General features: G+C 38.0%; 1 protein-coding gene and 1 pseudogene across 3 annotated transcripts in view; one reads left to right on the plus strand and one right to left on the minus strand.

Annotated features, from left to right (window-relative positions):
• The window catches only part of TMEM170B (transmembrane protein 170B), a 70,172-nt gene that overhangs the window by 22,234 nt on the left and 31,870 nt on the right, over nucleotides 1-16,068 (plus strand). The window lies entirely within an intron of this gene.
• Nucleotides 9,036-16,068, minus strand: part of LOC106782320 (S-adenosylmethionine decarboxylase proenzyme-like) — a 46,776-nt pseudogene continuing 39,743 nt past the window's right edge.

Consider the following 16,068-nt stretch of genomic DNA (forward strand, 5'->3'; position numbering starts at 1 on the left):
GGCTACTAGAAATTAGCCACTTTAGAGTGTCCTGTAGCTATTTGCAAGTTTTCTACTGTGCTGCCTCGTGAGCATTTCATACAAGTCTTTGGGTTTGTTCCCTCTGGCCTTCTCCTCTTGACACTGTGCTTGAGCCTCACCTCCAGCCTTGGGTTCAAAGAGTGAGTTCTGGATTCTGCTGTGCTGGTGGAGCCAGAGCTTAGACGCATCCTGTTGAGACTGGAGGGTGCCACAGCTGCTTGCTTAGTCTGCTTCTGCCGGAAACTGGCTGCGTCTCTATGCTGCTGTTGATTCTGTCGCTGCCAATGAATGAGGCTTATATTGCTGTTTGCTTCTGGCCTACTTCCATAGGTCTGGGGCAGCTCACGGTTCCCACTGGATCTATTTTGAGACTCTTCAAGAAGGACTTCTTCCTTTCTAGCTGGTTCTTAGCCCCAGAGGAAGTCCTTTTCTTCTGCAGTTCAAAGCCCCCCCTCCTTTTGTGTCCCACTGTCGCCTTTTCCCAGAGTGACTGATATACCTTGCCTTGAGAGGAAAGCCCTGCTCCCGTGTCTCTGGGTGTGTCCTACGGCACTGATGAGAGAATCAAAAGATAGTTTGGGGAAGCAGTGAGTAGTCCATTTTGCACCCTTTCTTGATTCACTGTTTGTTTTTTCTGTGTTATCTTGTGCTAGGTTTTTGTTGTTGCTGCAGTCAGCCTGTAACTTTATCCTATGGTACCTCATCTGTTTTGCCATTGATAGGGTTTAGAACCAGTACTCAGGTTCAGCTGAGCCACAGGATATGCGTCATGAAGTAGTGGGAGATTCAGCTGGAAAGATAGAATGGAGCCAGATGCAAGAGGATCTTGGAAGGTCAGCTGGGAAGTTTGGACTTTTATTCTGCAAGCCATGGAAAACAAGTAGATTTTTTTTTTTAACTTTATTTATTTATTTTTTGAAGATTTTATTTATTTACTTTTTCTTTTTTCTCCCCAAAGTCCCCCGGTACATAGTTGTGTATTCTTCGTGGTGGGTCCTTCTAGTTGTGGCATGTGGGACGCTGCCTCAGCGTGGTTTGATGAGCAGTGCCATGTCCGGGCCCAGGATTCGAACCAACGAAACACGGGGCCGCCTGCAGCGGAGCATGCAAACTTAACCACTGGGCCACGGGCTCAGCCCCTACAAGTAGATATTTTTGAATGAAGTTGGCAAGGGGCAAAAGCAGTTCAGAGGGAAAATTTGTTTTAATAGCTGAATATAGAATATATTCGAAGAACCAAGAAACAATTCTGAAAGAGCAGAGACCTGTCTGTCTTCATCACTGCTGTATCCCCAACAATAAAACAGGACCTGGAACATGATAGATACTCAAGAAATACCGGGTGAGTGGATGGGTGTAGTGAGGAAGAGCAGAGGAAAGGAAGGAAGAAAGGGGAGAGGGAAGAGGGAGAAAACGGGGAGGAAGAGGAATTAAGAGGCGTTGACTGGTCTGAGTTTGAGGCTGGGCTCTGAACTAGAGTAGTGGCCGTGGGCTGGAAAGAGGGGCTGATGTCAGGACTCTGGCAGAGGAAAATAGCCACATTAGTTATTCTTTACTGTGGTGGCATACAAAGAGACGTGCTAGGATGCCAGGACTTTCGATGCTGGGTGCTGGTGTAATTGTGGAACCGTGACGAGAGGAGGAAGGAAGAGGGAACAGCTCGTTCAGAAGTTGTGAGTAGGGTTGTGTCTGTGTGTTTATTGGCATAATTATTGTTAAACTTTAAAGAGAGCAGGAGAAATATCATTCTCCTTCCATTTACATAACTGAAAGTAGGTAGTGTATACTTTCAATTCAGTCAAGAGTAAATAAGCCAAGGATTTTAGAAACTGCAATATTATATTTTAAAATCCTTAGGAATATAAGTCTGACATAATTTCAAGTAAAAATTTGTATCCAGGTTAGCAATAAAACATTATATTTTCTTTTGGTTAATTTTCTGACCTGCAAACACTTGAATTAAAAAAATTAGCCAATGTGAATATTTCCCTGTATTTACTTTCTTAATGCAATTTGTGAGTGCCAGCGCATTCATAGCTGCGTATTCAGTTCAGTGAACAATTGCTGAATATGTGTATTGAATAAGATACTGACTGAATATAGATGCATATCCATTATATTTTGCTACTTCTTAGCTTTTATTTCCAGAATGCAGTGATTTTTTATTTAGTTAGTAGTATTGATGGTTAATAGCAGAATTGAGAGAAACTAAGTTTCTGTATAATGTCAAGGAATGGCATTATATAGCTGTCTAATTTTAGCAAGTCTGAAGGTATAAAGTGACATCTCTATGTTAGTTTAATTTGCATTTCTCTGATTACTAATGAGTTTGAACAACTCTTCCTATGCTTATTATGTATTTAGATTTTTTCCCCTGCACATTGCTTCTTTAAATTCTGTGCACAATTTTCTTTTGAGGTTCTTGTTTCCTTATTAAATTATAGGTGTTTCTTGATATATATTAGAGATATTGGTCTCCTTTTGGTTTTGGACTTTGCAAATAACTTCTCTCAGTCTATTATCAGTTACCTTGATCATTGATATTATTTATTGAGCAGAAACCCTTAATTTCTATGTAATCAGCTTAAAGAGTTTTTTGCCTTATAGTTTATAATTTAGAGTTTTATTTAAGAAGTTCTCCCCCACACCAGGGTCAAAAGATAATCTGATATATTTTCTTCTGTTAATTTTATAGTTTTGCCTTTTATATGAAGGTCTTTAATTCATCTAGAGCAGGAGTCAGCAAACATTTTCTTAAAGGGCCAGATAATACATACTTTGAACTTTTCAGGGCAGCTGGTCTTTATTCACAGCTGTTCAGCTCTGCCATTTGGAATAAAAGCAGCCATAGGCATATGTAAATGAATAAGCATGGCCTTTTCCAATAAGACTTTATTTACCAAAACAGTTACCTGGCCTTCAGGTCATAATCTGCCCCCTCGTCTAGAGTTTATCTTTGTATTTGGTGTTAGGTAGGATTCTAGGTACATTTTTTCTTCCTCTCATATAGCAAGCCAATTTTTCCCACACCATCCACTAAAACATCGCTCGTTTCCTCCCTGGTTTGTAGTGCCACCTATTTTGTGTAGTCTGTTCTCAGGGCACACAGATCTGTCTCTAAACTCTGTTCTGATGCGTTCGTCTTTTTACGTGTTCTTGTGGTAAGGCCACCTCTTTTATCCCTCTGGTTTTGTGGTATTTCTTAATAGCTGGTAGGCTAGGTCCCTCTTGTTCCTTTTTTACTCAAAGTTAATGTAGCTATTGATGGACCTTTATTCTTTCATAGAAATTTTAGAAGATGTCTACTGAGTTCCTCAAAAAGTATAACTATGATTTTTAAGGGGATTTAATTAAATGTAGAGGTTAATTTGGGATGAATTGATATGTCAAATTATCCCACCCAGGAACATGGAGAACCTATCTCCATTTATCCAGATCACCTTCTATGTCTTGTTAGAGTTTAAAAATGTTTTCTTGAGAGGAGGGTTATATATTTTTGGTTAATTCTTAAACTCTTATTATTTTGTGGTTGTCATGCATGGTATCTTCTTTATCACATTGTTTAGTTTTATTGGTGTAGGGAAATGATGTTAAGTTTTGAAATTGAGTTTATGAGAGATTAACAAAGCAAAAAACTGTCTCTTTGGGAAGATAATAAGAATAATAGATTGCTAGCAAACTAATTAAAAAAATGAGTTAAGGCAGACAAATAAAATATAGAACAAAATAGGAGAAATATCTATGATATAGAATAAAGAATTATTAAAATAACATAGTTTTGTGAATAGCTATATATTCCTAAATATAAAATGTCAAAAGTTGGCATAAGAAGAAATAGAAAATATGAATAAGACAGTAAGTAATTTTAAACAATTGAAATGTTAAAGACCCTCTTCTCCCAAAAGAACTTCAGGCCCAAATGGAGTCTACAGATGAGTTCTGCCAAATTTTCAAGGAACAGTTAGTTCCTATTTTATCCAAATTATTGCAGAAAATGGAAAGAGTGAATGCTGTGCACAGCTTATGTACTGAGGCCAAAATAATCTTGTTGCTAAACAAGGTAGAGACTACACAAGAATGGAACGGTATAGGCTCGTTTACTTTATGAATGTTATCCTTGGAATGTAAAGTTAGTTCAGCATCAGAAAGGAGTATGGCTGTGTGCCAATAAAACATTGTTGATGGACACTATAATTTGAATTTCATATAATTTTCATGTCTTATGAAATATTATCCTTTTGATTTTTTTTCAACCATTTAAAAATATAAAAGCCATTCTTACCTCCCACGCTGTACCAAAACCGGTGGTGCCACATTTGACTTGTGGATTGTAGTTTGCCAATCCCTGACCTAGCTGCACAAACTAATAGTCAGTACACTGTCAAACTAAATCTGCCTTAACCTTTACCTTTGCACTTTCTCAGGAAATATGGAGGGCTAGTCAGTCTCTTTTCATCGGTTCCCCCCTCGCAGGCACATTATGTTGCTGTGTACCGACATCTGTCTGCTGGAGATTCCTCGCCTAGTTCCCCTTGTCCTCGTAGGTTTCTATCTTTCACTCACCTTCAGATCAGCTCCGCATACTGCTTTTCCACTTCATCTTCATTATGCCAGTCTTCTCTAGCCTCTCAGTATTTTTGAGATCTTTCCTTATTTCCAATTGATTCTCTCTGCCATTGTTCATAGTGGCAGTTTCAAACCTGTATCATTAATTTCGAGCACCCTCTTCCACTTCTGTCCTTTTCATTCTTGCATATCTTAGCCTCATATTTCACCAAGAAAATAAACACCATAATGTTTGTACTCTTTAAACTGGCTATTTTTCAGTAGAAGACACCTTAAAGAGAGTGAAAACTAAAGCACAAATTGTGGGAAGATAATTGTTAACACATATAAACATAAAAAGATTAATACAGGTATACCTTGTTTTATTGCACTTCACTTGATTGTGCTTAGAAGATGTATTTTTTACAAATTGAAAGTTTCTGGCAGCCCTGCATTGAGCACATCCTTTGGCACCATTTTTCCAACGGCATTTGCTCACTTTTTGTCTCTATGTCACATTCTGGTAATTCTCACAATATTTCAAATGTTTTCATTATTATTATGTTTGTTATGGCGATCTGTGATCAATGATCTTTTATGCTACTACTGTGATTGTTTGGGGCGCCACAAACCATGCCCGTATAAGATAGTGAACTTAATCAGTAAATGTGTGTGTTCCGACTGCTCCCCCGAGCAACTGTTCCCCTGTCTCCCTCCCTCTCCTCGGGCCTCCCTGTTCTCTGAGACACAGCAATATTGAAATCAGGCCAATTAATAACCCTAAAATGGCTTCTGAGTGTTCTAATGAAAGGGAGAGTCACATGTCTCTCACTTTAATTCAAAAGCTAGAAATTATTAAGTTTAGTGAGGAAGGCACGTCGAAAGCCGAGACAGGCAGACAGGTAGGCCCCTTGCGCCACACAGTTAGCCAAGTTGTAAATGCAAAGGAAAAGTTCTTCAAGGAAATTAAAAGTGCTACTTCAGTGAACAAATGAATGATAAGAAAGTGAAACAGCCTTATTGCTGATATGGAGAAAGCTTTAGTGGTCTGGATAGAAGATCAGATCAGCCACAACATTGTCTTAAGCCAAAACCTGATCCAGCAAGGTGTTGAATCTCTTCAATTCTATGAAGGCTGAGAGGGTGAGGAAGCTGCACAAGAAAAGTCTGAAACTAGCAGAGGTCGGTTCATGAGGTTTAAGGAGACAAGCCGTCTCCATAACATAAAAGTGCAAGGTGAAGCAGCAAGTGCTCATGAAGAAGCTGCAGCAAGTTATCCAGAAGATGTAGCTAAGATCATTAATGAAGGTTGCTACACGAAACCAGAGATTTTCAATGCAGACAACAGCCTTATATTGGAAGATGCCATCTGGGACACTTATAGGTAGAGAGGAGAAGTCAGTGCCTGGCTTCAGAGCTTCAAAGGTCAGGCTGACTCTCTTATCAGGGAATAATGCAGCTGGTGACTTTAGGTTGAAGCCAGTGCTCATTTGGCCATTCTGAAAATCCCAGAGCCCTTAAGAATTATGTCAAATCTACTCTCCCAGAGCTCTATAAATGGAACAACAAAGCCTGATAACAGCACATCTCTTTGCAACATGGTTTACTGAGTATTTTAAACCCACTGTTGAGACCTATCACTCAGAAAAAAAGATTCCATTCAAAATATTACTGCTTAGAGACAATGCACCTGGTCACCCAAGAGCTCTGATGGAAATGTACGACGAGATTAATGTTGTTTTCGTGCCAGGTAACACAGCTTCCCTTCCATAGCCTGTGGATCAAGGAGTCATTTTGACTTGCAAGTCTTACTATTTAAGAAATACATTTCCTAAGGCCATAGCTGCCATAGGTAGTGATTCCTCTGATGGATCTGGGCAAAGTCAATTGAACATCCTCTGGAACGGATTCACCATTCTAGATGCCATTAGGAACATTCGTGATTCATGGGAAGAGGTCAAAATATCAATATTAACAAGAGTTTGGTAGAAGTTCCTTCCAACCTTCATGGATGAAGGCTTTGATGGCTTCAAGACCTCAGTGGAGGAAGTTATGGCAGATGTGGTGGAAATAAGAAAAGAACTGGAATTAGAGGTGGAGCCTGAAGATGTGACTGAAGTGCTGCCATCTCATGATAAAACTTTAATGGATGAGGAGTTGCTTCTTATGGAAAAGCAAACACAGTGTTTTCTTGAGATGGTACCTACTCCTGGTGAAGATGCTGTGAAGATGTTGAAATGACAGCAAAGGATTTAGAACATTGCATAAACTTTGTTGATAACGTGGTGGCAGAGTTTGAGAGGACTGACTCCAATTTTGAAAGAAGTTCTAGTGTGGGTAAAACACTATCAAATAGCATTGCATGCTACAGAGAAACCATTTGTGAAAGAAAGTCAATCAATGAGGTGAACTTCATTATAGTCTTATTTTAAGAAACTGCCACAGCCACCCCAGCCTTCAGCAACCACCACCCTGATCAGTCAGCAGCCATCAACACTGAAGCAAGACCCTCAACCATCAAAAAGATTATGACTCTCAGAAGGCTCAGATGATGGTTAGCATCTTTTAACAATACAATGTTTTTACTTTAATGTATGTACATTGTTTTTTTGGACATAATGCTATTGTACACTTAGTAGACTATAAACTATAGTATAGTGTAAACATAACTTTTATATGTCCTGGGAAACTAAAAAATTCACGTGATTTGCTTTATTGCATTGATCTGGACCCAAACTCACAATATCTCCAAGGTATGCCTGTATCCAAATTATATTAAAAAGAAACCCTATGTATCAAATAAGAAAAAGACAATCCAATATAAAAATGGACAAAAGACTTGATAAGCATTTCATAGAAGTAGAAGCCTTTATGGCCATTAATATATGAAGAAAAGTTCAAACATGTTAATTATCAGGGAAATGCAAATTAATCACAGAGATAACATCTCTTACTTGCCAGACAGCCAAAAATTTTAAAAAACAAAAGATATCGATTGCTTCTGAGGATATGGAGTAAGTGGACAATAAATTGGAAAACAATTTGGCATTACTAGTAAAGTTGAAAATGCCCATACATAGGGCTGAGCAATTTTATTCTTACCCATGTATTGTAGAGAAACTTGGCTGCACGTGTGTGCCAGCCCTCACACACAACACTGTTCACAGAAGTGGTGTTTGTCATTGTTAAGGATTGGAAACAAAGAAATGTCATTGGCAGTAGAGGGGAAAAATAAGTTGTGGTATATTCATACTTGGAATTCTATACAACAGGGAAAATGCATGAATTGTAGCTACATACAACAACATGAATATCTTTCAGACATAGAATATTGAGCCCAAAATTCTAGAATACATGCAGTATCTATATAAAGTTTATTTATTTAAAAGCTAAATAAGATATATTTTTAGGAATAAAAGCAGGTAGGAAAGCTGAAGAAAAGCAAAGGAATGATAAAAACCAGATTCAGGGAGGGAATGGGACGTGATTGAAGAGGGGCCATGAACTTCAAAGGAAATAATAATGTTCTTTCCTTCAGTTGAGTACTTGGGAATTTGTTATTGTTATAATCTACATATATTTTTATAAATACTCTTTTAATATTTAGTAGTGTTTCAGAATCATTTAGTAGGCACACAGAATGTTTTTCTTTCAGATGTTTTAGATTAAGAGTTCCATTGGAACAGTCTTTCTGACTAGTGCTTCTGGGTTGTGAAATGATACAGTGTGGTGAGAACTTTTATAAATCTACTTCTTTTGAAGGGAACTTGTAAGTTACAAATTGAGTCCTAACAGACTATCTCCCGGGACGTAAATGGCAGTTCGTTTTATTTCCTGTATAACACTATTAAATGTCTCCCTTGATCCTGGAAACTCTGGAGTTTTACTGTGTTTTGTTTTTTCTGTTTATTAGTTTTTCTCCCCTCATCATTATAGGCTACACTTGAAGGTCTTGTCCTCTGTTCTGTGAAAGATTATAAAGAAAAGTGGGTTATTTAGTAGTTTTGATGGTTTATTTTTCCTCAAACATCGGGTCTTCCAAAGTGAAATCCATTGTATGCTCACCGGAGCAGCTAAACGTAAAGAAAGGAGTCAGCTCATTTGGGAAAGAAGGTGACAGTGAAGTAGAAATGTTTTCAGTGCTCAGTCTTCTGTTCCTCAGAACTCTTCTCTTATTCCCTTCTCGCTCTGTCTCCTAGGGTGCTTTTCCATGGCCCCTGACCTCCAGTTAAATTCTAAACCCATACGGGAGATGTCCCAAACACTTATTTCCTGGGTTTTCCACCTTGAACCAAAAGTATTTAAGCCCCAACTCGGAAAGTTCAAAGGAACAAAAATAATAAATGTAAGCACCATGTCTTTTAGTCACATAGAAGACGTTTGACATTTAACATGTACGCAGTTTTTCTTTTTCCATAAATATTTGCTACCTGGCTTAAAGTATATTTATTCCCTGCTTTGTGTGTGTGTGTGTGTAAGAAAGAGTGGCCCTGAGCTAACATCTGTGCAAATCTTCCTCTATTTTACGTGGGATGTCGCCACAGCATGGCTTGATGAGCAGTGCTAGGTCCATGCCTGGGATCTGGGCCTGCAAACTCTGGGCTGCCGAAGTGGAGCATGCAAACTTAACCACTACGCCACTGGGCTGGCCCCTATTCCCTGCTTTTTTAAGTTAAGAGTTTAGTTAACTTTGTCACTGCATACAAATATTTTTGTTTGAAAAATAGGATGGATTGATATTCTGGCCTTTAAAAATGAAAGTTTCTTGGAATTGTAGGTAAGTTTAGGCAAGTTTGTGTGGAAACTGTTAGATTTTTTAAGTTAATTTTAGTTAACACAAGTAATATATGACTATGTATTCTCCACGTAAAACTTAAAACATTATATATATTCAGTGCAATCTCCTCAAAGTACCAATGGCATTTCTCACAGAACTAGAACAAAGAGTCCTAAAATTTGTTTCTTGTTAGTGCATCAAATCAGTTCCAACTCCTAGCACCATGTGGACAGCAGAGCGGAACCCTGCCCGGTCTTTTTGCACCATCCTCTCACCCTCCAGCACCGTATCAGACAAGGCTCCGCTGCTATTCATAAGGTTTTCATGGCCAACTTGTTCTGAAGTGGGTGGCCAGGTCTTTCTTCCTAGTCTGTCTTAGTCTGGAAGCTCTGCTGAAACCTGTCCACCATGGGTGACCCTGCTGGAATTTGAAATACTGGTGGCATGGCTTTCAGCATCACAGCAACACGTAGCTGCCACAGTGTCGCAACCAACAGACAGGTGGTTCCCTGACTGGGAAAGGAACCCAGGCCACAGTGGTGAGAGAGCCAAATCTTAACCACTAGACCACCAGGGCTGGCTTGTAAAATTAGAATGGAACCACAAAAGGCCCCGAATAGCCAAAGCAATCCTGAAAAAGAAGAGCAAAGCTGGAGGCATCATGCTTCCTGATTTCTCCCTTTGTAAACTATATTCCATATATACATATGGAAATATATTACTATATTACAAAGCTGTAGTAATCAAAACAGTATGGTGCTGGCATGAAAATAGACACATAGATCAATTCAGTAGAATAGAGAGCCCAGAAATAAACCCATGCATATATGGTCAATTAGTCTATAACGAAAGAGGCAAGAATACACAATGGAGAAAAGACAGTCTCTTCAATAAATGGTGTTGGGAAAATTGGACAGTTACATGCACAAGAATGAAACTGGACCACTGTCTTATGCCATAAGGAAAAATAAATTCAAAATGGATTAAAAAATGTAAGACCTGAAACCATAAAACTCTTAGAATAAAACGTAGGCAGTCAGCTTTTTTTTTTTTTTTAACAGTGTATTGCTTTATTGGGGGCAGGGGCTGGGAGGGGAGACACCATGATGAGGAATGAAATCAATTAAAGGAATACAAGTGCAGGAAGCAATAATGTTAAAATAGTCATACACAAAATGGATAACTGCAATCATTTTCTTAAGAGGGCTTGACTCGTGGAAGAAAAACTTAAATGCTGTTGCAAAACAACATCTGTTTGAAATAGAAATTGGTTTCAATAACATTAGTGAAGAATACGTTCTAGAAAGTGGAGGTGACTAGATCTAAAATCCTGGCAGGAATCCAATAGGACAGTCCTGGATGGTTAGGCTGAGGCCAACAGCTGATGAGGATGGAAGCCTTGTCGGGGATTTTGGATGATATCTGGAGAAATATTACACTGTGCATAAACCAAACTGAATTGCTTTCACAAGGGTTGTAAAGTTTCATGTAATAAAAGGTTTTTTCTACATGCACTTCAATTTCACAGCAAGAGTGGGATAAGATACTTAAACACAGAAGAGAGCATTCATGCAAGATATCTAGCTCCTTGATATAATGATGCATGCAATTCAAAATGATTATCATTACAGCTAGTGCTTTCTGCAACTACAAGGTGATGGTTATGGAAAGCATGGCCCCTGGTATCAATATCTCAAAAGCAGCCACCACCTTCTTCTCTGTATGTTCTCTTTTTGTATTTTTTCTTCATCGACTCTGCTGTTGTTGCTGCTTCTTGGCAAAACTGGTAAAAACAAAATTATAATCATTGAACATAGCACTTTGGCAGTCAAGACATTTTAAACCTTCAATCTTCTGGGGTGAAGAAAGTACTCTGCGACATTTAAAACTCTGATTTACAAACAGGGTGGTCACAAATTTTCCTGGCTTGAAGACTTCCACAAATTTCCTGATCAGGTCATTGTAGGAGGTCTGACTTCAGTTTGTTTCAAAGCTAACAAAAGAAAATTCTGGTTCTGGAGTGACATGAATAGTACAGTAAGTTCCATCCGATTTCATTCCATTCATCGAATACCCACAAGGATTGGACATCATGCCACAGTGTGGCATCAATGACAGAATCTGGTATCGGGTCACAGATTCCACTCTCACGAGTGACATCCTTTGTAGTAACACCATTTTTCATGTAGAATGGTCCATAACTGCTGGGTCAAGCTTGCTCATCAGAATTTCTGGGGTTTGATCTGGCTGAGTGACTACCCAACTCCGGGAAATCCAAAGAATACAAGTACCAACAGTCAGAATTCCTACGTCCCACACAGTGTGCTGCTCCATTTGGGAAAATTGCATTAAGAATCTCCCCTTCTTCCTGGAAATTCTAGTGTGGGCAGAAGGCTTGGTGAGAAGTTCTGGTTGGCGAGAAGGCTTCATGAAATTCTTAGGAGAGTAATAGAAGCTTGGAATGGAGTCAAACCTGCTGTAATCCCTAGCAAGTTTCAACAGAGGAACCAGTGCTTTCAGCAGAGGTGGTACCGCGTGTCTTCAGAAGGAAACATCTCTTGGAGACAAACACACTACTCACTGAGCACATAAGCTTCCTGCTTGTCAGCTTTTGTCACACTTGCAATTGAACGTTGTACATCCTTCAAAAGTGTGTCCCACTCGGATCTTGGGATGGTGCGGAGACCCCCCAGATCCTTGGTTTGCGTGGGTAGCTGCCTGGAGAACCAAACCTCTGGCAGCTTCTCTGTGCCTTCTGGAAATTGTGCACCACCAGGAGACTAGCGAACAGCCAACAACCACAGAAAGTCAACTAAATTAAATCACTCCTGTTGCTGCAGATTGTTCCAGCTGTGTTGCTAATGTTCCGGTTCCTTTTTTTTTTTTTTTTGCTATAATTTTATATTAAATTTTTTTTGAAAAGGATTAGTAAAATTTTCCCAGCTTTTTTTTGTTGTTGTAAGCAAAAGTTGGATGTGAGTCTGTGGGAAATAGAGGCAGGTATAGTTCAGGCTCTTGTCCTCCGCTGTTTCCCGGTTAGAGTAGAGTGAGCGACAGGTAGCGTCACCGGCACTCCTGTGGAAGCCTGTCAGCTCTTTGATATCGCTCTCAGCAATATTTTTTGGGACCAGTTTCCTCAAGCAGAGGCTACAAAAGCAAAAATAAACAAGTGGGATTATATCAAACCAAAAAGCTTTTGCACAGTGAAGGAAACCATCAACAAAACAAAAAGTCATCCTACAGAATGGGAGAAGATATTTGTAAATCATACATTCGATAAGGGCTTAATATCCAAAATATACAGAGAACTTACACAACTTAATATCAAAAAGCCAAACAACCCAATTAAAAAATGGACAGAAGATCTGAATAGACATTTTTCCAAAGAAGACATAGAGATGGCCACCAGGCCATGAAAAGGTGCTCAACATCACTAATCATCAGGGAAATGTAAATCAAAACCACTATGAGATATCACCTTACACCTGTCAGAATAGCTATTAGCAAAAAGACAAAAAATAGCAAGTGTTGGCAAGGACGTGGAGGAAAAGGAAGCTCGTGCACTATTGGTTGGGATGTACATTGGTACAGCTGCTGTGGAAAACAGTAAGGGGATTCCTCAGAAAATTAACAATAAAACTATGTGATCCAGCAGTTCCACTTCTGGATATTTATTCGAAGAAAGTGAAAATGCTAATTCGACAAGATATGTGCACCCCTATGTTCATTGCCGAATTATTTACAATGGGAAAGACATGGAAGCAACGTAAGTGTCCGTTGATAGATAAATAGATAAAGAAGATGTGGTATATGTGTACAATGGAATTTTTCTGAGCCACAGAAAAGAATGAAATTTTGCCATTTGTAACAACATGAAGGGAACTAGGAGGTATTATGCTAAGTGAAATAAGTCAGACAGAGAAAGACAAATGCCATAAGACTTCACTTATATGTGGAATCTAAAAAACAAACTAACAAAACAGAAACAGCATCATAGATACGGACAACAAGCTGGTGGTTACCAGAGATGGGGAGGCGTTGTGGGCACAGGTGAAATAGGTGAGGGGATTAGAGATACAGACTTCTAGTTATAAAATAAATAAGTCATGGAATGTAATGTACAGCCTAGGGAATATGGGCAATAATACTGTAATGACTTTGTGTGGTGACAGATGGTAACTAGACTTACTGTGTTAATCATTTTGTAGTGTATGTAAATACAGAACCACTATGATGTATGCCTGAAACTAATAGGATATCGTACATCAGTTACACTTCAATAAAAGCAAACGTGGATAAGGCAAAGTCTCTTGACTAGCATTTCCAAACTAGTGCTCTTCTTAAATGTCATCCCTATTTTTTAGTTTGGTATGTATCCCCAGAGTTTTGTTTCTGCCTTACGTTCATTCATACTTTCATATATACACGCTTACATCCTTACACACAGCCATATGAATGTATGAACTAGTAGAGAGTGTATGTTCTTTTATGTTTTCTTTCTTTTCTTTGTTGCATAAATGATATGTCTTACATTCTTTCCATGTCAGTTCCTATAGCTCTGTGTTTTTCTTTTGAAATTGTGTGGGTTCCATGTTATGGACTTGGTATGGTTTGGCCGTTACTGACTGATGGGCTTTGGGTGTTTTGCTTCTGCTTTTGATCTTTTGCTGTTACACAGAAGACCACATTGGTTATTGTACGTGTTTTTGTGCATGTACGTGTGTTTGCCCCTGTTCTGGATACCAATCATCAGTTTGTTCTAATACGTCAGATATTTTTCTGGTCTGTCCCTGTAGTAAGCCTGTATGGCTTTTGCTCTTTTTTTTCAGTGATCTTAAGCAAACCTCTTTTCCTAAGTTCATAAACACATTTTTTTTTGTATTTTAAAGTTTATGTTTATATAGTTTTGTTTTTAACATTTAGTTCTTTAATCCATCTGAGGTTTATTTTGGGGAGTGGTGTGATGTAGGGACCTAAATTTGTTTCTTCCAAATGGCTGGCAGTTGTTCCAACACCTCTCATTGAATGGCGAATCACTGATTGGAAATGCCTTTATCCTTTACTTCTATGACCACTACTAACCAAAATCTGGAGTACATGCTAGGACCGGACAGTATTCTAAGCACTTTCCAAGTATTAGCTCTTAATCTTCACACCTACTCCTTTATAGTCGAGGAAATAAGGCACGAGGGGTTAAGTAATTGCTCAGTGTAACACAGCTGCTCAGTAGTAGAGCTTGGCTTTTACTCCATGAGTCTGGCACCAGAACCCACCCTCTTAATCTTATATGAGCATGAGAGGTTTGAATTGACAGATTTACTTGCCATTTCCCAGCAGCCTGAGCTAATAATTGCTTAGATTTTCACTTCCGGGATCATTTTTGAAAACTTAGGCCTGGAGACATGGAGGCCAAATTGTGGTTTTTAAAATTGAAGATAGTCATGGAAATTTAGGGTAAATCCAAATAAAAACAGTATTTCCTCATATTTATTTTAACATAATTCTGATAACAAAGAAGGCATAAGATCTTTAAAGTTTTTTAAGAATGTCATCCAATTCTGAAATTTGAGAATATGACTGATTATACTAGTGAAGTTTATTACTAGATTGAGGAAATGTTGGTGCCACTAGGGGTTTTATTTAATATTGAGATGGTTACCAGTTACTTTATTGTTTTCTGGTATTCCTTGTCCTGTTTTTCCCTTAGAATAGATATGAAATGGTAGAATGATTTTGTGACTTATAGCTAGACTAATCTGGAATGAAATTCCAGCTCTTGTGCTTACTGTATTTCCTTGGGCTGGTGATTGAATCTCTCTGAACCTCTGCTTTTTCATTTTTAAATTAGGTAATAATACTCAGGGGTTACGGTATGATATTTAAATAAGACATTTGTAAAATTCCTACCAAGATACATAGTATGCTATAAATATACTATACATTTTAATTTCCTTCTTAAAAAATATGTATATGAAGGCCCTTAGCTTAGTGAATAATTTACTTTTCCCATGTGTATCTCTTACAGAGGAATACAATAATTTTTATTTGGGAGATTTTTAAGTGGACTACTTAAATAAGTGAGTTAATTCTTAGCTAATTTTTATGAATAGATTTCTATCTCAAATAACTGTCAGTTCATTGTGTTCGAGTAATTTATTTCTGTTCTTTTTGTTTGAACATTCTAGGACATGTGGACAGTTTTTTCTAGAGAAATAGTTTTAAGGCCATCTCAGTCTGTGAGATGACCTATTATAACTTAAATATGTCCTCCTTTATGATTTCTGAACATTCTTTTAAAATCAGTCCCTTAGATACCACATCGTCATGTATACTCTGTTAATAAGATGAAGTTGAATCAGGCGGTCTCTGAGGCTCCTTGTAACTCTGAGAGTCAGTCATTCTTGGAAGTGTGCATTTTCTAAGAAATTTTTCTTAAAACAGATGGCAAGGTTATCTTTCGCTTTTATTAGATGTCGAGATACTAGTCTCCAAATAACTTTACAGCTGTATGCTCTATTAAAAAGCTTAATAAACTATTTTATATGGTAGATTGTGAAATTAATTCGTTAAATATTCTATTTTATATGACACAAGAATTAATTCATTTTACTGAAAGAAAGATTCCTTTAATATTAAAATTGTCTTGAATAATTTAGAAATTACATTAAATTGAGTAGTTTTCTGTGTTACCATTTATAATTATCAGTATATTGTGTTGTAAATTT

The sequence above is a fragment of the Equus caballus genome, chromosome 20, assembly GCF_041296265.1.
Source record: "Equus caballus isolate H_3958 breed thoroughbred chromosome 20, TB-T2T, whole genome shotgun sequence".
In the NCBI taxonomy this organism is placed as follows: domain Eukaryota; kingdom Metazoa; phylum Chordata; class Mammalia; order Perissodactyla; family Equidae; genus Equus; species Equus caballus.